We start from the raw sequence: 25,295 nt of genomic DNA on the forward strand, positions 1-25,295 counted from the left end.
GAGAAAATGGCTGGCAATTGAGTTGGTGAAGACAGATCAGCAGTTGACCAATGAATTTTATGCAAAATCATAGCCAGGTGGATGCTCATCGATGTCACCAATAGCCCCTGCTATTTCAGTGTAGTAAGCAGTCAAGGATGAATGGTGTGGATGACTGCAGAGGTAAAACACCTTTATCCGCAGGCCAGATCAAGAACCTCTTCCACTTTTCCAGGTACATCACTCTACTGGATGGTTTTCTGCTCCCTCGAAGGAGCTCTCTAGTGGGTCCGGACCACGTCAACTCTAACGAGTTCATCCATGGAGCTTCCAAGTCTAAAGCTTCAGAAGGGTGGAGAGCCAATGTTGACAAAGTCAGGCTGGGGCTATCAAGATCATGGAAGTTCCTTCCCTCCTGACTTTCAGCAGAACTCTGAGTATGAGGAGTGGGCGGGAACACACAGACAAGAAATACGGAGAAGGAATACGCCTGTGACCAAGGCTGGGCAAAAGGTTTAGGACGGAGCAGAACTGCAGACAGTTCCTGTTGTGCCTTTCTTTGAACAAACCTCTATGGGAAACACCCCATCTTTGGAAGATGTTCTTCACGGTGTCCCGGTGAATGGATCAGTCATGATTTCAGAAGGATCTTCTGAAATGATCCATTAGCTCTTTCTGTGTGCCCGGAAGACAAGAAGTCTCTAGATGGATTGAGGGTCACACAGAATTCTCACAGGGGAGGGCTTCCTGGCACAAGGGAGAGGTGTGTGCCCCAGCCTGTCTGTTTTTATTTAGAACATCGTTGTCATATTCACTGTAAGAACCGACACACCTTTGCCTTGCAGGTGGTTCTGGAACATTTTGCAGGCAAGCTGCATGTCTCTCATCTCTATGACATTGATATTCAGAAAAGCTTCACCTGGCAGCAAAGGCACTAGATCCTGAATCTTCCCAGATGAGCCCTCCACCCCCAGCGCCAAGGTGTTTGTAACTAGAGAAAGGAAAGGTGTCATATCAAGAATGGGACCACTGGAGAAACTGCACTTTCGTCCTTCCACCAAAAGAGGGTTGTGACCCTTCCGTGCCTAGGATAGCCACCTGAGAATGCCAAGGTCAGGGCAGGCTGTAAAATGGAGAGCAGATGTCTCCCAGCACTGGCGGGTGGCACTGAAGCCAGACTTCCCAACCAGCCACAAACTGTGCTTTTGATTCCCCACACTGGTTATCAAGAAGCCAGTATACAAATACACACAGCCCACTTTACTGCATTCCAGTCTCAGGCTCCCAATCAGCCACTAGGTCCAGTAAAGAGACCAGCTATTTAAACTCTATGCTCTTTACTAAAAGGTTCCCTCTGACCCCCAAAGGGTCAGCCACAGCACCAGATCAATATGTGTTGGGATCTTACCCAAAATACCACGCTGTCAGTCAATCCTTTAGTAACTAAAACAAAAGGTTTATTATAAAAAGAAAGAAACAAAGCTATAAGAGAAATGTGAAATGATTAAAGCAATCAGATACATGCACATGATTTGAAAGTCCATATACATCAGGTTTCTAGAAGAATTGTGAAGTTTGCAGCTTGTATAGTCCCCCTGGTGTACATCCAGTAATTGGATGGGTCTCAGTCCTTTGTTGCACAGCCTCAGTTACAGGAATGATGACAAAATGGATTTGAGGCTTTGCCTTATATACCCTCTGGCCCCTGCCATGCTGCTTGTGGAATTTCACAGGAACGAAAATGGAGTCCAGAGTCAAATGGGCAAGTTCTGGTGACTCATCAGGCATATCCCTGGCTTCTCCCCCTGGGCCCCTGGCACCTCGGAATGTTTTAATGGGCCATTAAGCAGGCAATTGTTTTGCCGCCATCCTGTCTAGGGCGTGTCTCAGAGAGCACAATTTGAAATACAGATATATCAAACATATTCATAACTTCCATTACACATATAACACATGAACGTAAACATCCTCATCTTACCTAGCACATTACAGCCTTTCTAACAGTACCTGACATAGCATATCTCACACAAATTATTATGATTTTGACATATTGATGTCAAACAATATACTAAACACCCCCTCCCTCCAGTCCAGCCAGTGTGACAAGGGTATCGGTTACTGAGGGAGGAAGTGTGATCACCATGTCTAAGCGGTCCCTGTCTGGGCCATACACTGACACTAGTCAGGACTGCAGCAGTCTGAGCCTCAATCTCGTATGTTGCACCACCTAGGTGTACGTGTCCATATGCCATAGGCATTTCACACAATGTCTGGTGTAGTGGTAGGATGCTTTCGGTGATCTTCTATGATGGTGCTCGTGGCCTGGAACCAGGTCTCTGGAAGGAAGGCTCTGGCCTGGACTGAGTTGAGGACTTCCCCTCTGAAATCTATTATTTGAACAAATGAGAGAGTTAACTTCTGCACATTTATTAGTAGGCCTAACTTTTTGAAGTTTGTCCGTTTCAAGCTCACTTCGAACTCCACCTGTGCCCTTATGCAGCACTGATCAGCCAATTGACAAAGTGAGGGTAAACCTGAACCCTTTGTTTCTGGCAGAGACTGACAAAAGTGACAATAGTTCTCAGCTGGGGTAATGTTGCTGGCACCTCTGTTTGGAAGTGTAGAATGGCTTTTCCATAAATACTACTATTAATTTTCTGTGACAATACCTAAGTTGGATGCAGAATAGCAGCGATTCTTCATATCCTCAATTAAGTCACAAAAATGGTCCATCCCCATTTTGCTCTCTTTTAGTTATTAACACAGCCATGTTGTATCTTTCCCTTCCTGCTTATGCTTCAATTACAATCTGTAATGACCTTTTTATGCACTTTTAAATTTGTACTGAGCTCTCTAAAAATTAAACAGCCCATGCTCTGATTTCACCGTTTACTCCTCCCTCCTCCTATAGCATTTGGAGGTGTACATTGTAAGAGACACAGTCTTTGATATTTTTCTCCATGGTGGAGATAGCTGAAAACTTATTATCCATCTGCTTCTTTGGACTCATCCTGGGTATCTTAGAGAAAATGGCTGGCAATTCAGTTGGTGAAGACAGATCAGCAGATGACCCATGAATTTTATGCAAAATCATAGCCAGGTGGATGCTCATCGATGTCACCAATAGCCCCTGCTATTTCAGTGTAGTAAGCAGTACAGGATGAATGATGTGGATGACTGCAGAGGTAAAACATCTTTCTCCACAGGCCAGATCAAGAACCTCTTCCAGTTTTCCAGGTACATCACTGTACTGGATGGTTTTCTACTCCCTAGAAGGAGCTCTCTAGTGGGTCCAGAGCATGTCAACTCTAAGGAGTTCAGCCATGGAGCTTCCAGGTCTAAAGCTTCAGAAGGGTGGAGAGCCAACGTTGACGAAGTCAGGCTGGGGCTAGAAAGATCATGGAAGTTCCTTCCCTCCTGACCTTCAGCAGAGCTCTGAGTATGAGTGGAGTGGGCTGGAACACACAGAAAAGAAATACGGAGAAGGAATACACCTGCAACCAAGGCTGGGCAAAAGGTTTAGGACGGAGCAGAACTGCAGACAGTTCCTGTTGTGCCTTTCTTTGAACAAACCTCTATGGGAAACACCCCATCTTTGGAAGATGTTCTTCACGGTGTCCCGGTGAATGGATCAGTCATGATTTCAGAAGGAACTGATCCATTAGCTCTTTCTGTGTGCCCGGAAGACAAGAAGTCTCTAGATGGATTGAGGGTCACACAGAATTCTCACAGGGGGAGGGCTTCCTGGCACAAGGGAGAGGAGTGTGCCCCAGCCTGTCTGTTTATTTAGAACATCGTTGTCATATTCACTGTAAGAACCGACACGCCTTTGCCTTGCAGGTGGTTCTGGAACATTTTGCAGGCAAGCTGCATGTCTCTCATCTCTATGACATTGATATTCAGAAGAGCTTCGCCTGGTAGCAAAGTCACTAGATCCTGAATCTCCCCAGATGAGCCCTCCACCCCAGCGCCAAGGTGTTTGTAACTAGAGAAAGTGAAAGGTGTCATATCAAGAATGGGACCACTGGAGAAACTGCACTTTTGTCCTGCCACCAAAAGAGGGTTGTGACCCTTCCGTGCCTAGGATAGCCACCTGAGAATGCCAAGTTCACGGCAGGCTGTAAAATGGAGAGCAGATTCTCCCAGCACCGGCGGGTGGCACTGAAGCCAGACTTCCCAAACAGCCACAAACTGTGCTTTTGATTCCCCACACTGGTTATCAAAAAGCCAGTATACAAATACACACAGCACACTTTACTGCCTTCCAGTCTCAGGCTCCCAATCTGCCACTAGGTCCAGTAAAGAGACCAGCTATTTAAACTCTATGGTCTTTACTAAAAAGATTCCCTCTGACCCCCAAAGGGTCAGCCACAGCACCAGATCAATATGTGTTGGGATCTTACTCAAAATACCACGCTGCCAGCCAATCCTTTAGTAACTAAAACAAAAGGTTTATTATAAAAAGAAAGAAACTAACTATAAGAGAAATGTGAAATGATTAAACAATCAGATACATGCACATGATTTGAAAGTCCATATACATCAGGTTTCTAGAAGAATTGTGAAGTTTGCAGCTTGTATAGTCCCCCTGGTATACATCCAGAAATTGGATGGGTCTCAGTCCTTTGTTGCACAGCCTCAGTTACAGGAATGATGACAAAATGGATTCGAGGCTTTGCCTTATATACCCTCTGGCCCTTGCCATGCTGCTTGTGGAATTTCACAGGAACGAAAATGGAGTCCAGAGTCAAAAGGGCAAGTTCTGGTGACTCATCAGGCATATCCCTGGCTTCTCCCCCTGGGCCCCTGGCACCTCGGAATGTTTTATTGGGCCATTAAGCAGGCAATTGTTTTGCCCCCATCCTGTCTAGGGCATGTCTCAGAGAGCACAATTTGAAATACAGATATATCAAACATATTCATAACTTCCATTACACATATAACACATGAACATAAACATCCTCATCTTACCTAGCACATTACAGCCTGTCTAACAGTACCTGACATAGCATAACTCACATGAATTATTATGATTTTGACATATTAATGTCAAAGAACATACTAAACACCCCCTCCCCCCAATCCAGCCAGTGTGACAAGGGTATCGGTTACTGAGGGAGGAAGTGTGATCACCATGTCTAAGTGGTCCCTGTCTGGGCCATACACTGACACTAGCCAGGACTGCAGCAGTCTGAGCCTCAATCTCGTATGTTGCACCACCTAGGTGTACGTGTCCATATACCATAGGCATTTCACACAATGTCTGGTGTAGTGGTAGGATGCTTTCGGTGATCTTCTATGATGATGCTCGTGGCCTGGAACCAGGTCTCTGGAAGGAAGGCTCTGGCCTGGACTGAGATGAGGACTGCCCCTCTGAAATCTATTATTTGAACAAATGAGAGAGTTAACTTCTGCACATTTATTAGTAGGCCTAACTTTTTGAAGTTTGTCCATTTCAAGCTCACTTCGAACTCCACCTGTGCCCTTATGCAGCACTGATCAGCCAATTGACAAAGTGAGGGTAAACCTGAACCCTTTGTTTCTGGCAGAGACTGACAAAAGTGACAATAGTTCTCAGCTGGGATAATGTTGCTGGCACCTCTGTTTGGAAGTGTAGAATGGCTTTTCCATAAATACTACTATTATTTTTCTGTGACAATAACTAAGTTGGATGCAGAATAGCAGCAATTCTTCATATCCTCAATTAAGCCACAAAAATGGCCCGTCCCCACTTTGCTCTCTTTTAGTTATTAACACAGCCATGTTGGATCTTTCCCTTCCTGCTTATGCTTCAATTACAATCTGTAATGACCTTTCTATGCACTTTTAAATTTGTACTGAGCTCTCTAAAAATTAAACAGCCCAAGCTCTGATTTCACCGTTTACTCCTCCCTCCTCCTATAGCATTTGGAGGTGTACATTGTAAGAGACACAGTCTTTGATATTTTTCTCCATGGTGGAGATAGCTGAAAAGTTATTATCCATCTGCTTCTTTGGACTCATCCTGGGTATCGTTGTCCTAGCGGTTCTCTTTCTTGGTTTTTCTCCTCTATGTTTAATGGCTTGCTGCTCTGTATTTTGGTTCGTGGTCTCTATGTGACTCTTCCTCAGGTTCAGGGCAACCTTCCCCTAGATTTAGTATCGTAAGGGTTTTAACCTCTTCCCTCTTCTCCCGTATGCGGTATTGCAGGCCTTGGTGGGGCTAATTGCGGGGGCGGGGCTTTGAGGGGTAAGAGCAGGGGGGGGCAACTGCCCCAGCCTTATAAAAGGCAGCCAGCTGCGAAGCAGCTGAGCAGCGAACAGAGGGGCGGCTAACAGAAGGAGAAGGAGGGAGTTTGCCTGGGAGTTCGCCTGTGGAGAGAGCCCACTGCAGGTTCTTGCCTTTCAGGCATTGCGGAGGAGGCTCTCAGAGCAGAGATATGGAGATGGAGCGATCTGTTGTTGTCACCTGCACTGGGTGTGCTATGTTTGTCTTCCTCCCCCAGGATAGAGATGACTTCATCTGTACCAAGTGCAGGCTGGTTGCCTTATTGGAAGAGAAGGTTAAAGGACTAGAGGCCCAAATGTCAACCCTGCGGTGCATTACAGAAAACAATGTCTTTCTCCATCAGGCACAGGCAGAGGGTAAGCAAGATTCAGAGAAGGCCGGGCAGGCGAAAATGAAGAACGGGGAAGGAAATTGGCAGCATGTGACCTCCCGAAGAAAGAGAACCCATGTGCCCACCATGCAGATAGAAGTAAGGAATCGTTTTCATCCTCTCTGCACAAGTACTACGGCGGAGAATGATTTGGAGGACCCTTCAGAGGGAATGGATCAGAAGGAGACCCGTTTGATCAGAAGGCAAGGGATGAATTCTCCTAGGGATGGGGGTTCCACAACCACCATTCCCAAGAGGAAGAGAAGGGTGATGGTGGTCGGGGACTCCCTCCTAAGGGGGACGGAGTCATCCATCTGCCGTCCGGACCGGGAAACTAGAGAAGTGTGCTGCTTGCCTGGAGCTAGGATTAGGGATGTGACGGAGAGACTGCCAAAACTTATCAAGTCCTCAGACCGCTACCCCTTCCTGCTTCTCCACGTGGAGGCTAATATGAGGGGGAAAGGAACCCAAGAGAGCTGGCTGTATTTTAAGGAGACCTTATTGAGGGCACAAGAGCAAACCATCCCGATGTGCAGAAAGAATAGCAAATATGGTAGGCGTCCAGCTTGGCTTAACAAAGAAGTCTTTGGCGAACTTAAACGCAAAAAAGAAGCTTACAAGAAGTGGAAGCTTGGTCAGATGACTAGGGAGGATTATATAAACACTGCTCGAACGTGCAGGAATGAAATGAGGAAGGCCAAAGCGCAATTGGAGTTGCAGCTAGCAAGGGACGTGAAGGGGAACAAAAAGGGTTTCTACAGGCATGTTGCCAACAAGAGGAAGATTCGGGAAAGTGTAGGCCCCTTAAAGAAAGAGGGAGGCGACCTAGTGACGGAGGATGTGGAGAAAGCTGAGGTACTCAATGCCTTTTTTGCCTCTGTCTTCACAGACAAGATCAGCTCCCAGACTGCTGTACTGGGTGGCACAGAATGGGAAGGAGGCAAACATCCCGCAGTGCTGAAGGAACAGGTTCAAGACTATTTAGAAGGATTGGACATTCACAAGTCCATGGGGCCGGATGCAATGCACCCGAGGGTGCTGAGGGAGTTGGCTGAGGTGATTTCAGAGCCATTGGCTATTATCTTTGAAAGCTCGTGGCAACAGGGGGAGGTCCCTGAGGACTGGAAAAAGCAAATATAGTGCCCATCTTCAAAAAAGGGAGGAAAGAGGATCCGGGGAACTACAGACCGGTCAGCCTCACCTCAATCCCTGGAAAGATCATGGAGCAGGTCCTTAAGGAATCCATTTTAAGGCACTTGGAAGAGAGGAAGGTGATCAGGAACAGTCAACACGGATTCACCAAGGAAAGTCATGCCTGACCAACCTGATTGCTTTCTATGATGAGGTGACTGGCTCTGTGGATGTGGGGAAGGCGGTGGATGTGATATACCTTGACTTTAGCAAAGCTTTTGATACGGTTTCTCACAGTATTCTTATCAGCAAGTTAAAGAAGTATGGGTTGGATGAATGGACTATAAAATGGATAGAGAACTGGCTAGAGCATAGGGCTCAACGAGTAGTGATCAATGGCTCCATGTCTAGCTGGCAACCGGTCACAAGCGGAGTTCCCCAGGGGTCGGTCCTGGGGCCGGTTTTGTTCAACATCTTTATTAATGATCTGGAGGATGGGGTAGATTGCACCCTCAGCAAGTTTGCAGACGACACTAAGCTGGGGGGAGTGGTAGATACCCTGCAAGGTAGGGATAGGATACAGAGTGACCTAAACAAACTGGAGGATTGGGCCAAAAGAAATCTAATGAGGTTCAACAAGGACAAGTGCAGAGTCCTCCACTTAGGAAGGAAGAATCCCATGCACAGCTATAGACTGGGGACCGACGAGCTGGGCAGCAGCTCTGCAGAAAAGGACCTGGGGGTAACGGTGGATAAAAAGCTGGATATGAGTCAGCAGTGTGCCCTGGTTGTCAAGAAGGCTAATGGAATATTGGGCTGCATTAGGAGGGGCATTGCCAGCAGGTCACGGGAAGTGATTATTCCCCTCTATTCGGCATTGGTGAGGCCGCATTTAGAATACTGTGTCCAGTTTTGGGCCCCCCACTACAAAAAAGATGTGGACAATTTGGAGAGAGTGCAGCGGAGGGCAACCAAAATGATTAGGGGGCTGGAGCACAGGACTTATGAGGAGAGGCTGAGGGAACTGGGCTTGTTTAGTCTGCAAAAGAGAAGAGTGAGGGGGGATTTGATAGCGGCTTTTAACTACCTGAAAGGGGGTTCTAGGGAGGATGGGGCTAGGCTGTTCTCGGTGGTGGCAGATGACAGAACAAGGAGCAACGGTCTCAAGTTGCAGGGGGGAGGTCTAGGTTGGACATTAGGAAAAAGTTTTTTACTAGGAGGGTGGTGAAGCATTGGAATGGGTTACCTAGGGAATCTCCATCCTTACAGGTTTTTAAGCTGAGGCTTGACAAAGCCCTGGTTGGGATGATATAGCTGAGGTTAGTCCTGCTTTGAGCAGGGGGTTGGACTAGATGACCTCCTGAGGTCCCTTCCAACTCTAATATTCTATGATTCTATGATTCTATGTGGGCACCAATGACACTGCCAAGAATGATCTTGAGCGGATCACTGCAGACTATGTGGCTCTGGGAAAAGAGATAAAGGAGTTTGAAGCGCAAGTGGTGTTCTCATCCATCCTCCCTGTTCAGGGAAAAGGCCCAGGTAGGGACCGTCGCATTGTGGAAGTAAATGCGTGGTTACGCAGGTGGTGTCGAAGAGAGGGCTTTGGATTCTTCGATCATGGGATGTTGTTTCAGGAAGAAGGACTACTAGGAAGAGACGGGATTCATCTAACAAAGACAGGGAAGAGTATCTTCGCAGACAGGCTGGCTAACCTAGTGAGGAGGGCTTTAAACTAGTTTTGACGGGGGACGGGGACCTAAGCCCGAAGGTTAGTGGGGAAGAGGGACACCGCATGGAAGCAGAAGGAGGAGGGGGCAGCAGGGGAGGCCTCCCGATTCATACTGTGGAAGTAGGCCAGTCGGCTACTTATCTCAAGTACCTGTACACAAATGCAAGAAGCCTGGGAAACAAGCAAGAGGAACTGGAAGTCCTGGCACAGTCAAGAAACTACGACATGATTGGAATAACCGAGACTTGGTGGAATAACTCTCACGATTGGAGCGCTGTCATGGATGGGTATAAACTGTTCAGGAAGGACAGGCAGGGGCGAAAGGGGGGAGGAGTTGCACTGTATGTAAGAGAGCACTATGACTGCTCTGAGCTCCAGTATGAAACTGGAGATAAGTCAGTTGAGTGTCTCTGGGTTAAGCTTAGAAGCAAGAACAATAAGTGTGATGTCATGGTGGGTGTCTGTTACAGACCACCAGACCAGGAGGATGAGGTAGATGAGGCTTTCTTTACTCAACTGGGGAAAGTTTCCAGTTCACAGGGCCTGATTCTCATGGGAGACTTCAATCACCCTGACATCTGCTGGAAGAGCAATACAGCAGAGCACAAACAATCCAGGAAGTTTTTGGAGAGTGTCGCTGACAATTTCCTGGTGCAAGTGCTGGAGCAACCAACTAGGGGCCGTGCTTCTCTTGACCTGCTGCTCACAAACAGGGAAGATTTGGTAGGGGAAGTAGAAGTGGGTGGCAACCTAGGCAGCAGTGACCATGAGATGGTCGAGTTCAGGATCCTGATGAAAGGAAGAAAGGGGAACAGCAGGATACGGACCATGGACTTCAGAAAAGCGGACTTTGATTCCCTCAGGGAACTGATGGGCAGGATTCCCTGGGAGGCTAATATGAGGGGGAAAGGAACCCAAGAGAGCTGGCTGTATTTTAAGGAGACCTTATTGAGGGCACAAGAGCAAACCATCCCGATGTGCAGAAAGAATAGCAAATATGGTAGGCGTCCAGCTTGGCTTAACAAAGAAGTCTTTGGCGAACTTAAACGCAAAAAAGAAGCTTACAAGAAGTGGAAGCTTGGTCAGATGACTAGGGAGGATTATATAAACACTGCTCGAACGTGCAGGAATGAAATGAGGAAGGCCAAAGCGCAATTGGAGTTGCAGCTAGCAAGGGACGTGAAGGGGAACAAAAAGGGTTTCTACAGGCATGTTGCCAACAAGAGGAAGATTCGGGAAAGTGTAGGCCCCTTAAAGAAAGAGGGAGGTGACCTAGTGACGGAGGATGTGGAGAAAGCTGAGGTACTCAATGCCTTTTTTGCCTCTGTCTTCACAGACAAGATCAGCTCCCAGACTGCTGTACTGGGTGGCACAGAATGGGAAGGAGGCAAACATCCCGCAGTGCTGAAGGAACAGGTTCAAGACTATTTAGAAGGATTGGACATTCACAAGTCCATGGGGCCGGATGCAATGCACCCGAGGGTGCTGAGGGAGTTGGCTGAGGTGATTTCAGAGCCGTTGGCTATTATCTTTGAAAGCTCGTGGCAACAGGGGAGGTCCCTGAGGACTGGAAAAAAGCAAATATAGTGCCCATCTTCAAAAAAGGGAGGAAAGAGGATCCGGGGAACTACAGACCGGTCAGCCTCACCTCAATCCCTGAAAAGATCATGGAGCAGGTCCTTAAGGAATCCATTTTAAGGCACTTGGAAGAGAGGAAGGTGATCAGGAACAGTCAACACGGATTCACCAAGGGAAAGTCATGCCTGACCAACCTGATTGCTTTCTATGATGAGGTGACTGGCTCTGTGGATGTGGGGAAGGCGGTGGATGTGATATACCTTGACTTTAGCAAAGCTTTTGATACGGTTTCTCACAGTATTCTTATCAGCAAGTTAAAGAAGTATGGGTTGGATGAATGGACTATAAAATGGATAGAGAACTGGCTAGAGCATAGGGCTCAACGAGTAGTGATCAATGGCTCCATGTCTAGCTGGCAACCGGTCACAAGCGGAGTTCCCCAGGGGTCGGTCCTGGGGCCGGTTTTGTTCAACATCTTTATTAATGATCTGGAGGATGGGGTAGATTGCACCCTCAGCAAGTTTGCGGACGACACTAAGCTGGGGGGAGTGGTAGATACCCTGCAAGGTAGGGATAGGATACAGAGTGACCTAAACAAACTGGAGGATTGGGCCAAAAGAAATCTAATGAGGTTCAACAAGGACAAGTGCAGAGTCCTCCACTTAGGAAGGAAGAATCCCATGCACAGCTATAGACTGGGGACCGACGAGCTGGGCAGCAGCTCTGCAGAAAAGGACCTGGGGGTAACGGTGGATAAAAAGCTGGATATGAGTCAGCAGTGTGCCCTGGTTGTCAAGAAGGCTAATGGAATATTGGGCTGCATTAGGAGGGGCATTGCCAGCAGGTCACGGGAAGTGATTATTCCCCTCTATTCGGCATTGGTGAGGCCGCATTTAGAATACTGTGTCCAGTTTTGGGCCCCCCACTACAAAAAAGATGTGGACAATTTGGAGAGAGTGCAGCGGAGGGCAACCAAAATGATTAGGGGGCTGGAGCACAGGACTTATGAGGAGAGGCTGAGGGAACTGGGCTTGTTTAGTCTGCAAAAGAGAAGAGTGAGGGGGGATTTGATAGCGGCTTTTAACTACCTGAAAGGGGGTTCTAGGGAGGATGGGGAGGCTGTTCTCGGTGGTGGCAGATGACAGAACAAGGAGCAACGGTCTCAAGTTGCAGGGGGAGGTCTAGGTTGGACATTAGGAAAAAGTTTTTTACTAGGAGGGTGGTGAAGCATTGGAATGGGTTACCTAGGGAGGTGGTGGAATCTCCATCCTTACAGGTTTTTAAGCTGAGGCTTGACAAAGCCCTGGTTGGGATGATATAGCTGAGGTTAGTCCTGCTTTGAGCAGGGGGTTGGACTAGATGACCTCCTGAGGTCCCTTCCAACTCTAATATTCTATGATTCTATGATTCTATGATGTATCAACTTTTCTGCAGAAAAGGACCTGGGGGTAACAGTGGATAAGAAGCTGGACCTGAGTCAGCAGTGTGCCCTGGTTGTCTAGAAAGCTAATAGCATATTGGGCTGCATTAATAGGAGCATTGCCAGCAGATCGCGGGAAGTGATTATTCCCCTCTATTCGGCATTGGTGAGGCCACTTCTGGAGTATTGTGTCCAGTTTTGGGCCCCCCACCTCGAAAAAGATGTGGAGAAGTTGAAGAGAGTCCAGTGGAGGGCAACAAAAAAGATGAGGGGGCTTCAGCACAAGACTTATGAGGAGAGGCTGAGGGAACTGGACATGTTTAGTCGGCAAAAGAGAAGAATGAGGGGGGATTTGATAGCAGCCTTTAACTACCTGAAAGGGGGTTCCAGGGAGGATGGGGCTAGGCTGTTCTCGGTGGTGGCAGATGACAGAACAAGGAGCAACGGTCTCAAGTTGCAGGGCGGGAGGTCTAGGTTGGACATTAGGAAAAAGTTTTTCACTAGCAGGGTGGTGAAGCACTGGTATGGGTTACCAACAGAGGTGGTAGAATCTCCATCTTTAGAGGTTTTTAAGTTGTGGCTTGACAAAGCCCTGGCTGGGATTATTTAGCTGAGGTTAGTCTTGGTTAGTCCTGCTTTGAGCAGGGGGTTGGACTAGATGACCTCCTGAGGTCCCTTCCAACTCTATGATTCTATGATTCTATGAACATGAGCCTAACCAGGAAGCCCAGTCTATCTTATCCAAGGTTCCCTAAGGTAGGCTGGGACTTCATTCATTGCCTTTCTCTTCAAAGTTGTAGTTGCTAAACCTTGAAAGCTCTTGTAGAAGAAAACACAGTCTTCACTTTTGTTTGGGTGAGCAAGGAAAAGACCTTTATTAACAAGGTAATTACCTGGGGCAACAGCTTCAGCTGAACTGCGCCCCCGATCTGCGTCACGTGGGGGTTTTTTATACAGATTTATCCCCAAGTCATTGTTATACAGCAAAAATGCATTAAGCATCCATAATACAAAGATGAAATAACCGTGAGTTTGCACAAACAGTGTCATGTATACCAGGAACTTTCCATATATGGTTACAAAGGAAGGCATGCACATAGCTTATTGTTAAAATAGAAAAATACACCTTCAATTAAAAAAAAATACACTTTCAGTTAAAAGAAAGAGACAGTAGGGCAGTTTACTTATCTTCTTTCTTATTTTCTGAGAAAACTTTTGCCCACGCCTTGCTGATCGGTCAGCACATTCCTAAGTGCCTCATAACTTTCAGCTACATGCTTAAACTGTCTTTGTGACAAACTTCATGTTTCCACACTCTCTACTTTGTGCCTTCCTAAACTGACTGCCGTGTTCTCTGTTGAGATTCTTCTCAAAATCTGCCTACTTTGCAGAAAGTAGGGTAGTGCCAGTATCACGTCTGTTTACATGGGGTGGAGGAATATAATGCTCTGAGATCTACCAATAAGTGTTTCTGAGTTGTTGTCACATCTTTAGGAAGGTACACAAGGCATGCTTTATAAATGGAATGGGTTGATCTTTGCTCCACCTTAAAGGGCAAAATTCTTATGCTCTCTCTCTAGTCCTTTTTCTCTCTGCAAGGTCATTTTTTCTTTCAAGCATTTTTTAATTTTACTATGTAAGTGTGTTCCGAAATCCATGCACGCCTCATGCCTTTTTCTCAGAGCTCTAGGAAGCTGAACAACTTGAAACCCTTCTCAAAGCTTCATTATTGGCCTGGATTATCTGACAGATTTGACTAATAACATTACACTTCACTTCTTACAGTTTGCAAGGAGTTGAAGTGCCTTTGATAGGTCGTGGTCTTAGAAGCTTAAGTGGCTGGGCTCTCTCTTTACAGGGTTAGAGAAATCCTACACTTAAGGACACTTCCTGACCACGCTGTCAGTAGAATCTGTCTCCATTTCCCCCCACTATGATACACAGTAACTGCACTATTTTTCTCATGCGGGCAAGTGTCTGCTAGGTAAGAATTCAGAGAGACTGATTTGGGGAAACTCAGGACTGGAGGATGACAGGTCATTCTGAAAGAGATCAGGTGATGGTTAGAGAGATGGAACTGAGCAATATGGAGATAGAATTTAGCAATGGAGATGGCAGTGCTTGGTGATGAAGTGATAAGACATTAGGTGTGAGGAACTTCGGAAACTGTGAACTGCCACAAGGCTGAGCTCAACCACATTGGGACAAAGCACCCTTGACTAATGAGGACACATCCTTTCCCCCTCTTGTCATGCAGGTTGAAAGTCAGTGGCCTCACGTGATCACATTCTGCAGGTGTATTTTCCCAATTTATCACGAAGCTCCTTGGTCTTCACTCCATAAATGATAGGGTTGAGCATGGGGGGCACAAGGAGATAGAGGTTGGCCAAGAGGATGTGAACATGTGCAGCGATACCCTGACCGAACCTGTGTGTCAGGACGGAGAAGAGGATGGGAGTATATGTCATCAACATCACACAGATGTGGGCTGTGCAGGTGTTGAGGGCTTTCTGGTGGGCTTTCTTGGAGGAGATCCTGAGGACGGCTCTGACAATCAGCCCATAGGACAAGCCAATGAGTGTCAGGTCTAACCCGATGATCACAAATGTTATCACCAAGTCGTACATCCGGTTGACTGTGGTATCCCCACATGAGATCTTCACCACAGCAAGGTGCTCGCAGTACGTGTGGGGGATAACGCGGTTGGTGCAGAATGGCAGTCTCCGCAGAAGCAGGGGCTCTGGCAGAATCAAGAGAACAGCTCGTATCAAACCCACTAGCCCTAGCTTAGCGATTCGTGTGTTGGTGAGGATGGTGGCATATCTCAGAGGGTTACATATGGCAATGTAGCGATCGAAGGCCATTAACACAAGGACGGCTGATTGCATAGCAACAACCGAGTAAAGAAAGAACATCTGGGTCAGGCAGCCGTCCACAGTGAGGTGTTTGGAACGGAACCAAAATATGCACAGTGCCTTTGGCACGACACAGGTTGTCATGCTGATGTCTGTGAGCGCCAGCATGCAGAGCAGGAGGAACATGGGCTTGTGCAGGGTCTGCTCTTTCGCTGACAACAAACAGAATCATGAAATTTCCCACCAGGGTGATGATGTAGAACGTAGAGAAAGGGATGGAAATCCAGATGTGGGCAGCTTCCAGCCCTGGGATGCCGTTTAGGATGAAAGTTGGTGGGCCAGAGGGGCTTAGGTTGAAAGCCGCCATGAGATGGTTGAAGCCCAATCAGGATCTGAAATGCTCAGGGTGCCTGGGAAGGGAGAGAATCCCAGAGTGGCGGGGGTTAGGCACTTGGTAACAAATAGCATAATAAATATTTTATAGTTATTAGTAATCTAGAAAGGGGGGTGAGCAGTGAGATTGCAACTTTTGCAGATGGCACCAAATCATTTAGGCTGTAATCCAGTCCAGAGATGTCCTCAGAGGGAGTTAATGAAGCTGGTGAAGGAGCTGCATGGTGCAAGATGACGTTCAATGTGAATAAGTGCAGCATATATGCCCATTGGAGGGAAAAATGTGAATGCCTCAAAACACCGAACAAGGTTCTAATTTAACTATATGACCTCAGGCCTGAGACTTGGTGTCACAGTACATGGATCTGTGAAACCCTGCCCAAAGTGCCAGCATGGACAAAAACTAAGCAAAGCTTTGGGGCACAGGAGTAGTGGGTTGGGGAATAATACCAAAAATACAGTGTCATGAGATCAATCAGTTGAAGTTTCACCTTACTCTGCACCTCTCTGTGCAGTACTGGGCACCCTTCTCAAACAGGATATTGCAGAACTAGAAGGGTTCAGAGAAGGTCAAATAAAAAGATCAAGGGCCTGGGGAAAAGCCTTGGACTGTTACTGAAAAATGGAGAGGAATAAGAAAGGATTTGAGAAGAGTCTATAAAATCCTGACTGGTAGAGAGGATATCAAGAATGTGTTCTTCCTGTCTCATAACAGAAAATCAGGAGGACATTCAATTAAACTGAAATATGGCATATTCAAAACTGATTAAAAAAAGAATGCTTTCTTACCTCAGTGCATAATTAGACAGAGGAACTCATTGCCACAAGATGAAGTTGAGGACAGGAGCTAAGCAAGAATCAAAAGGGTATAGGACATTTGCATGGATAGAAAGAATGTTCTGTTACAATAGCTACAGCTAAATAAGTATCTTGGAAAGTCTGTCCACCCGCATGTCTCAGGGCACAAGCCAATCTCTGGCTCTTAGGTGTTAAGGTGACACCCTCATGTCAGTCAGGTTATCCCACCAACACCTTCTTCAGCAGCCCCTGGAGAGTCACTGCGAGAGAGAGGACACTGGATGGACCATAGCTCTATTCTACGATACAATTCCTCTTTTGTAAAGGAGCCAAGTTTTCCCCGTGGAAACAGACGTTATCATGCCAGACAGGCACTTTGTGCTCTGTTAGTTCCCTTGTTTCTTTTGTTGAGACATAGCTCTGAGAGAGTTGGGGGCCTTCATGAAAGTAACATGTACAGTGGTTTCGTAATTCTGCCTTATTAACTAACAGGGGTAACCAGAGACACCCATCAGCAAACCAGCTACTGACCCTTCTCATAGACACATGGACTCATAAACAGAGGGACTCTAAGGTCAGAAGGGACCAGTATGATCATCTAGTCTGACCTCCTGCACAATGTAGGTCACAGAACCTCACCCGCCCACTCCTGTAATCTACCCCTGACCTATGACGGAGTAATTAAAGTTTTCAAATCCTTGTTTAAAAACTTTAAGGTACAGAAAATCTGCCAGCAAGTGAGCCATGCCCCACGCTACAGAGGAAGGTGAAAAAGCCCCGGAACCTTTGACAATCTGTTCTGAGGGAAAATTCCTTCTCGACCCCAAATATGGCGATCAGTTAAGCCCTGAGCATGTGAGCAAGACTCACCAGCCAGACACCTAAGAAGGAATTCTCTGTAATAACTCAGAACCCACCATCTAACATCCCTTCATGGGCCATTGGCATTTCTACCAGCAGTAGTCAAAGATCAGTCAATTGACTAAACTAGGCTGTTCCATCAGACCATCCCCTCAATACATTTATCAAGCTCAGATTTGAAGACAGCTACATTTTTTGCCCTCACTGCTCCTGTTGGAACTCTATTCCAGCTCCTCTGATGGTAATAAATCAGAGTCTCATTTCAAGTCCAAACTTTCTGATGGGCAGTTTATATTCATGAATTCTTGTGTCCACATTGGTGCTTAACTTAAATAATTTCCATTCCGCAGATGATCCTTGTCACCTGTCTCTGCACCTGTTTGAATTCAGCTTTCTTAAAAATGGAAGACCAGAACTGCACAATGTATTCCATATGAGTTCTCACCAGTGCCTTGTGTAACAGCACTAACACCTCCCTCTCTCTACAGGAAATACCTCATTGGATGCATCCTACGACCATATTAGCTTTCTTCATAGCCACTTCATGTTGGTGGCTCATAGTCATCTTGTGATCAACCAGTAGGCCCAGGTCCTTCTCCCGCTCTGTCACTTCCAACTGATACATCCACAGCGTATGTTAGAAATCCTTGTTATTCGTCCCTAAAATGCTTGAACTTCACTTTCCACTGTTAAGTTTCATCTTATTTCTGTTACTCCAGTTTACAATGTCATCCAGATCTTCTCTCTGATATCCAAAACTGTCTCTGTATTCTCAGGCTTGAATACTGATAAAGTTTGCAGATGCCACAAAAATTGGGGGATTGTCAATAATGAAGAGGACAGGTCACTGATTCAGAGCGGTCTGGATTGGTTGGTAAACGGGGTGGAGGCAAAGAAAATGTGTTCTAACAGAGCTACGTAGACATATACTTCTAAGAACAAAGAAGGTAGGTGATGCTCAACATCTATTTGGGAAGCAGTGACTCTGAACAAGATCTGGGGGCTGTGAAGGGATAATTAGCTAAACATAAGCTCCCAGTGTAACCCGGCGGCCAAAAGTGTTAATGGGACCTGGAGTGGTAAACAGGGGAATCTCAATAGAGGGAGAGAAGTTATTTTAACTCTTTCTTCAGCACTGATGGAACTGCTGTTTGAAAATATGCATGTTGATCCACAGAGATGTTTAAGGGGTGACTTTAAAACAGTCTACAAGTACCCACATAAGGAACTAATATTGAATAATGGGCTTTTCAGGTTAGCCTGGAGAGATCTAACACCTTCCAATGGCTGGAGTTGAAGTCAGACAAATTCTGACTATAAATGATGTGTACACATTTTAAACATAAACAGTAATTAACCATTGGAGCCATTTACCAAGGGTCATGGCAGATTCTCCTTCACTGAACATTTCTAAACCAAGGTTGGATGTTTCCCTATAAGCTCTGCTCTAGGAATTCCTTGGGGGCAGGTCTCTGGCCTGTGCTATACAGGAGGTCAGACTAGATGATCACAGTGGTCCCTTCTGGCCTGGGGCTCTGTGAACTCATCCCTGCAGCACACACAGGAGTCAGCTGGAGGCATTTTGCCTGCAATCTGTTGCCTGAGTCTTATTGAAGGCATTTTTTTTTTTTACTCATGACAGTGCTGAATTTAACCCCAGAGGGAAGAAGTCTCATGTGACTTTGTAGCCCTTGAAAGGACACGCTACGTGTGTTTCTCACACGGCTGAGGCAACCTGTGAGCCACAGCATGGATCAACATTTCAGATAAGAAAAATACTGACGTGACCCCATAAAATCTCCGCCCTGAGGAATGTATGTACAACTGTCCCCATTAATGGCTAACAGAGCTGGCTGTGATGATCCCAGAGAGTCCCGGGTTTAGTGTGTGTCCCATTGGCTCACTGTGTCAGCCAGCTGCCAGGGTGTCACCTGTACATGGCAGTTGTATTTACCTAACACTGATATGACCCAGAATTGCCAGCTCTCATTATATACTGTGCACACTTCTCAGCTTGCTCATTGTTCCTATGTAGTGGTCCCCGAAGCCCCACTCAGTGTGTGTAGGAGCAACAAGAGCAGCAGCACAGCACAGGTGCCTTGGCATCTGTCACTGCGTGTGTGATGTTCCTCACCAGAGAGAAACCGTCACTGATCCTCTCTCGCCAAGAGAGCAGGGGGACATGGGGCACCTCATCCCTGCAGAGGAAGAGCTGTGGAGAGCTTGGGAGGGGGGCTCGGAGGTTGTGGGGACCACGGGTGACTGGGAAGCCTGGAGAAGACACTGGCACCCAGCATAGTGCTGGAATCGGGACAGCCTGGGATGGTGAATGAGATTATAGATGGGGTCAGATCCGATGGGAGACGGACCCAGCTGAGGAGCAAAGATCAGTGGTTCTTTCCGCTGGGGAAATGCCTCAAGCTGAGCCAGGGGACAGGGGGGATGGATTGTTAATACTGGACACTTTGTGATCGGTGTGGATACCAGTGAGACACATTATGCCTAGTTTGCATATCGATAAGGTTTAATGTGCAAGGTTTTCTATAAAATGCTAGTTAGATACAAAGCCTAAAATTAACTACAATGTATCTGTAGGCGTTTCGGGTTCCGTGGGAGGCCACAGTGGCTTCCTACAGGGGAATAGCTCGCGCTTGGCGAGAGACCAGTCTATGCAATTCGCCCTCAGGCCGGGCGAGCGAACAAGGAGTCTATCGCTCCAACCCCTAGGCAGTGTGAGCAGGCGGAATGCTCAGGCCCTCAGGCAGGGCAAGCGAACAAGGAGTCTATCGCTCCAGCCCCTAGGCAGGGTGAGCAGGCGGATCGCTCAGGCCCTCAGGCAGGGCGAGTGAGCAAGGAGTCTATTGCTCCAACCCCTAGGCAGGGTGAGCAGGCGGATCGCTCAGACCCTCAGGCAGGGTGAGCGAGCAAGGAGTCTATCGCTCCAACCCCTAGGCAGGGTGAGCAGAGGAGGCAACAGCTTCCGGCGGGGTCAGGAGAGCAATTCTCCTGGGGTGGCTAGGGCAAAGGGGAAGGGGAGAGGGACGCAGGCCCACCCGTCTCCACTGCGTCCCAGCCCAGGGCCCTAGCAGTGGCAGAAGTGGCTGCCACTGTGCCGGCGGGGCTCCCGCCGCAACACACCGGCAATACGGCGGCTTCAGCCACAGGCCGTGGCTGTCCCTGGGCTACTTCCTCCCCACTGACCCTAGTACCTGTTGCCTCCGTGTCCCAAGGATAGTCCACCTGGGGTAGCGTTGTTAGTCCTTCCTCGTCGACCGGGGGTAAGGCAGGAAACTCCTCTTCAGGGGGCAGCTCCTCCAGGTCGTTGTAGGAGGGGAGCGGGTCGGCCTCGGGCAGCTCCTCCAAGTCCTGCCCCGCTGCAGGGAGGGGTTCGGCGGCTGGCAGTTCCTCCAAATCCAGCCCGGCCTCCGGGGGTGTCCGCCACTCGGGCTGCTCTGGGGTCTCGGCCCAGTCTGGTGGTTCCAGAGCACGGCCCCGGGCTCGGGGTCGGGGTCGGGGTAACCCGGCCCAGTCGTCCTGGCCGGGTTGCCTGGTCCAGCTCCTCGAGGGCCCTATCCAATCCCCGGGCCCAGGTGGGGCCGGGGTTCGTCGGCGGCGGCTAGGCTCCGGCCTAGGCCTCTGCTGGCGGGGCAGCACGTCTGCCTCTGCCGGCAGTCTGGGGCCTACTGAGCTCAGGGGCCAGGCTTTTGTATTTCCCCTTCCTGTTGGGGCTCCGCCCCGGGGCTGCCAATTGGCCTGGCCGCGTGACCCTATCACGGCCCGGGTCCCCTGTTGCCGGGCAGACTCTGGGGCAGGGTGTGAGTTGGGCCAATCAGGGCTCTCGGGCCCTTCCCCAGGCTCTGGCTCCGTGGGAGGCCACAGTGGCTTCCTACAGTTTCCTACTCACGAATCCTGGAGAGCTGAGCCGTGACTCAGAAGGCTGTATACAGGAATGGCAGAGTCAGTGGTAGGTGATGATGGAGCACCCCCCTTTGCCTAAGTGGTGACTTCTTATACCTTCCATAAACAACCTTCACCTAATTATCTCTCTACTCATTATCATGTATGCTAATTACCTACACTGGGTTTTCACCCTCAACTACATTCCATTCTCACCATGATAATTGGGGTCGTCAATACAACATCTGGTGGTAGGAGGGGTGGTGTAAAATATGCCCCTTGGCAATGAAACAGTGCACCCCAGATGTTCAAGGATAACTTGTTGTTCCCATCACTGTTATCTATGTGCAGCTGCAAGCAATACATGTTGTGTGTTTTTTCCTGTTATGTGCTGTGGTACGCAGAAACAGAGACATCTACAAAGTTACTCAGCAGTTCTATAAGGTTATTCAGTCTCTGCCAACGGGAAGATGTCATGCTTCAGGGGTCAGAATAGCCAAGCAAGCAAATGTAGCTATTCTAGACCTGTAGGACAGTGGTCAAGCAACTCAAAGTGTACTGCGCCTCCAACAGAGGGTACCTGTCCCCTGCAGAGGAAGAGTTGTGTGGAGCTGGGGTCAGCTCAAATGTTGTGGAGGCCATAGGCAACTGGGAAGCCTTGTAGCCTATAGAACTAGCCTGCTTGCTTGCATTATTATTATTAGAGATATTTTGATATGATTGTGTGATTCAATAATAAAATTAGATATTTTATTCAGCTGTAAAGCAAAGTACCTTCCAGGCCACATCCTGGATGACAGCTACCGTTAATATATATATTCAACCTTTGGCTTAGATAAATGTAGAATAGGATAGGACATATATGGTCATAACCTTTACCCTAGACAAGTCAAGTCAACCTTTGGCTTAGATAAGTATCAATGTAGGACAGGATAGGACATATATGGTCATAACCTTTGCTCTAGACAAGTCAAGGGACATTAAAAGGGGAAGGGGCTGTCCCGATTACCAAGAAACTTTACAAAAACACCACAGAACCCACAATAAGCTAGAAATAACAAAGGTGAGATAAATGACCACTTGGAAAGGGATGTGGATACATCAATAATACGTACGAATTTAGTAGCCAATAGATTATATGTACCCCAAAAGTTTGAAGGTGGAAAGGCCAAGTGTGGGCCAGAGGATCCGTATTCTGGGGTATAAGAAAGATCAAATTTAGCTCATCGGGGCAGTCGACTGTCAGCTATCCCTGCTTAAAGTTTTATTTAGTGTTAAGATTCATTCTTTATTTTATATTCTTAAAGTTGTAATGTTAGTCTTAGCTTATAGCTCTTAGCTTTGAAGCAGCTCTTATTCCACTCAACTCCAACTTGAGAAATTAGACATCTCTTTCAACCAAGTCCAGGAAGGGTGTGAGTTTAAAGCATATCATAGATATATCTATCAAATAAGTCTTTACCTTTAAGATTGTATTAATCCATTATCAATTTGATTATTCATTTTATTTTCTCTATATCAGTCATTTGTTTATTCTTTTATGTTACCTTAATAAATTTATAAAATTATACAAATATTGGTTATCACTGGAATTCTTCCTGTGTTGTACCTGGGGTCCTTATAACTCACCTGAAACCTGATTAAGGATACGAACCTCATAATCCTTTAATTAGAGCAATTGGCAAACCTATTACCCTATTCAATAAATTAATAACTATAAAATCAGGCTACAGCCTGGAGAAGACGCTGGCGCCCAGCGTAGTGCTGGAATCAGAGCAGCCTGGGAGGGGGAAGGAGATTATAGATGGGGTCAGATTCGATGTGAGACGGAACCAGCTGAGGAGCAAAGATCAATGGTTCTTTCCACTGGGGAAATGACTCAAGTTCCGTTATGAACATGCAAAAACTGTAAAAAAAACCCTGGAAACAAAAATGAGTAAATGTTGTGACACCCAGGCTGCAATTCCATGGATCCTCAGGGGAATGAGGCCCTGAGAACAGCCGAGAGACATGCGGGGCCAGGAAAGCTCCCAGCACTGATCTGGCACCAACAATCAGGAAGAAAAATTAAATTTCACCAGTGCTTTCCTCCTGTCCGTGTCTACCCCCCTGCAAATCCACAAACCCCTGCCCTGCCACACAGTGATACCGCTCACCCAGGACCAACACCAGGTGCCGCACACACCACACAGTGACAGCTCGTACATATGTATCTACAATGCCTGGGTTAATCTCTTGGTCTGGCTGCACCTGGGAAAAGGAGGATGGAGGAGGAGCAGCCCGCACAGCCTGTCCGGGGGAGAAGGGAATCCCAGCAGAAACTCAGCATGTGCAGTGAAGGACAGGGACAGACCCTCGGGGAGAGAGAACGTGGAGACTAAAAGGAGCCAGTGCGAGTAACTCTTCCTCAGAACAACACAAAGCTTTAGCGAATTCCTACCAGTTAGAAACCCAGACACAACTTCCTGATGTTGCTTTTCCATGTTGGGAATTGCTGAAGTTGTCAGGAGGCTGTTGTAGGATTGGTCACAGGAGGAGGGATGTGCTGGATGGGGAAGGTGTCAGAGACAATCTACTACAGTGTGTCCACATTACATTACAGCCTGAGACACACCCTGCCTGGGGAGATTGCACGAGGCCTAGTAACACCGCTTTGGTGTGTGAATTAGGCAGAATGTTCATTCCCTGTTTCACCCTCTTTCAGGACTCCGTGCCACTGCGATCTGGATACTGCACATCCCGCCCCACACACACACAGGGCGGACCCCCAGTGAGATTTCCCCAGTGAGATTTCCAACACTGCCTGGTTATCTGTAAGTCAGAAGCACCAAATTGTCATCCTAATTGTTTTGAACCGTTTTGCTGTAAGTTTACGATTTCAGTTTATGTGGCGCTCTGAGATCACCCAGGCATGGAAGAGAGGGAATTCAAAACACAGGGGCCCTGATTTTGATCTTAGTGATTCCAGTGTCAATCTGGAGTGAGCTGCTGAAGACAGAATGTGAGAGCAGAATCTGGCCAGTGTGTGAAGCCCTGTGTGACACATTCATATTCTGAAATCTCAGCTCTCACACGTACCCACTGCAGAGTCTTTGGCTACACGTATTAACATGACATTCATGTTTCTGAATTGGAAAACTTGAGCGAACCAGAGAAAAAAGCCACAGTGACCAAAAAAAGGGAGATACAGAGACAGATGGAAGGACACAGTAAGAGACAAGGAAATGATCTTAAAAATAAATATTGGTCTAAACAATTTACAATACATTTTTACTTACAATTTTAAATCTCTCTGTGTTTCTGAAAACACTAAACATTTCTAGTCTACGTTCAGGAGAATTCCTGCCCAGATTGTTCCTGACTTGAATCCTTCCCGAACCCTTAGCACTAACATTATTGCAGAAACAGGTGACTCACCGAAATCCCACACAGCAGAGAGGAAATTTCCTACCTACAACCTGAAAATCAGTGTACGAATCTCACATCTGACACTAGCAGTGTTGGACAGGGACATTTATAATTCCCCCATACAGTCCCTGTGGAGTCCAAAATTGGCCAGGAGTGTTGGACAATTCCCTGCACTCCGTGAGCAGCAGAAAGAGCAAAAAATAGACACTGGAAAATTTCAGCCTCCTGAGAGTGAAGAAATGATTCACTGATAACAGAGGCTCAGATTGATGGGGCAAATTCCATCTTGCAGACTTGCTAGAGTTGTCCTGAACTGGTAAAACCTCAGAGAGAAAAGAAGAGTCAAGTGTTAGATGTGCTCATTTATCTATCAGCTGTGGGTAGCTCTGTTCCCATGGGAATGCCACAGCTGTTCCTGCAGATGCTCCTCTCTGCGCTGCTCCAGGGATTCCAGACCTAGGGCCTATGAAATGTGTGTTATTACTGTGGGTTTGGGGATTCATTATTTTCTCATTTCATTTTTTTCCATTTAAAAATAAAAATTATTCCATAAAAATGGATTTTAAATGAAAATGGTTTGATCCATTAACCATTTCAGTAGCTTT

The 25,295-nt window shown here is 47.2% G+C and overlaps 1 pseudogene; it reads right to left on the bottom strand.

The window, feature by feature from the left end:
* Nucleotides 1-14,760: 14,760 nt before the first annotated feature.
* LOC137155686 (olfactory receptor 52P1-like) lies at nucleotides 14,761-15,876 on the bottom strand (annotated as a pseudogene).
* Nucleotides 15,877-25,295: the final 9,419 nt, after the last annotated feature.

The sequence above is a fragment of the Emydura macquarii genome, unplaced genomic scaffold, assembly GCF_026122565.2.
Source record: "Emydura macquarii macquarii isolate MOO-44397 ecotype Brisbane River unplaced genomic scaffold, CSIRO-AGI_Emac_v2 contig_1374, whole genome shotgun sequence".
In the NCBI taxonomy this organism is placed as follows: domain Eukaryota; kingdom Metazoa; phylum Chordata; order Testudines; family Chelidae; genus Emydura; species Emydura macquarii.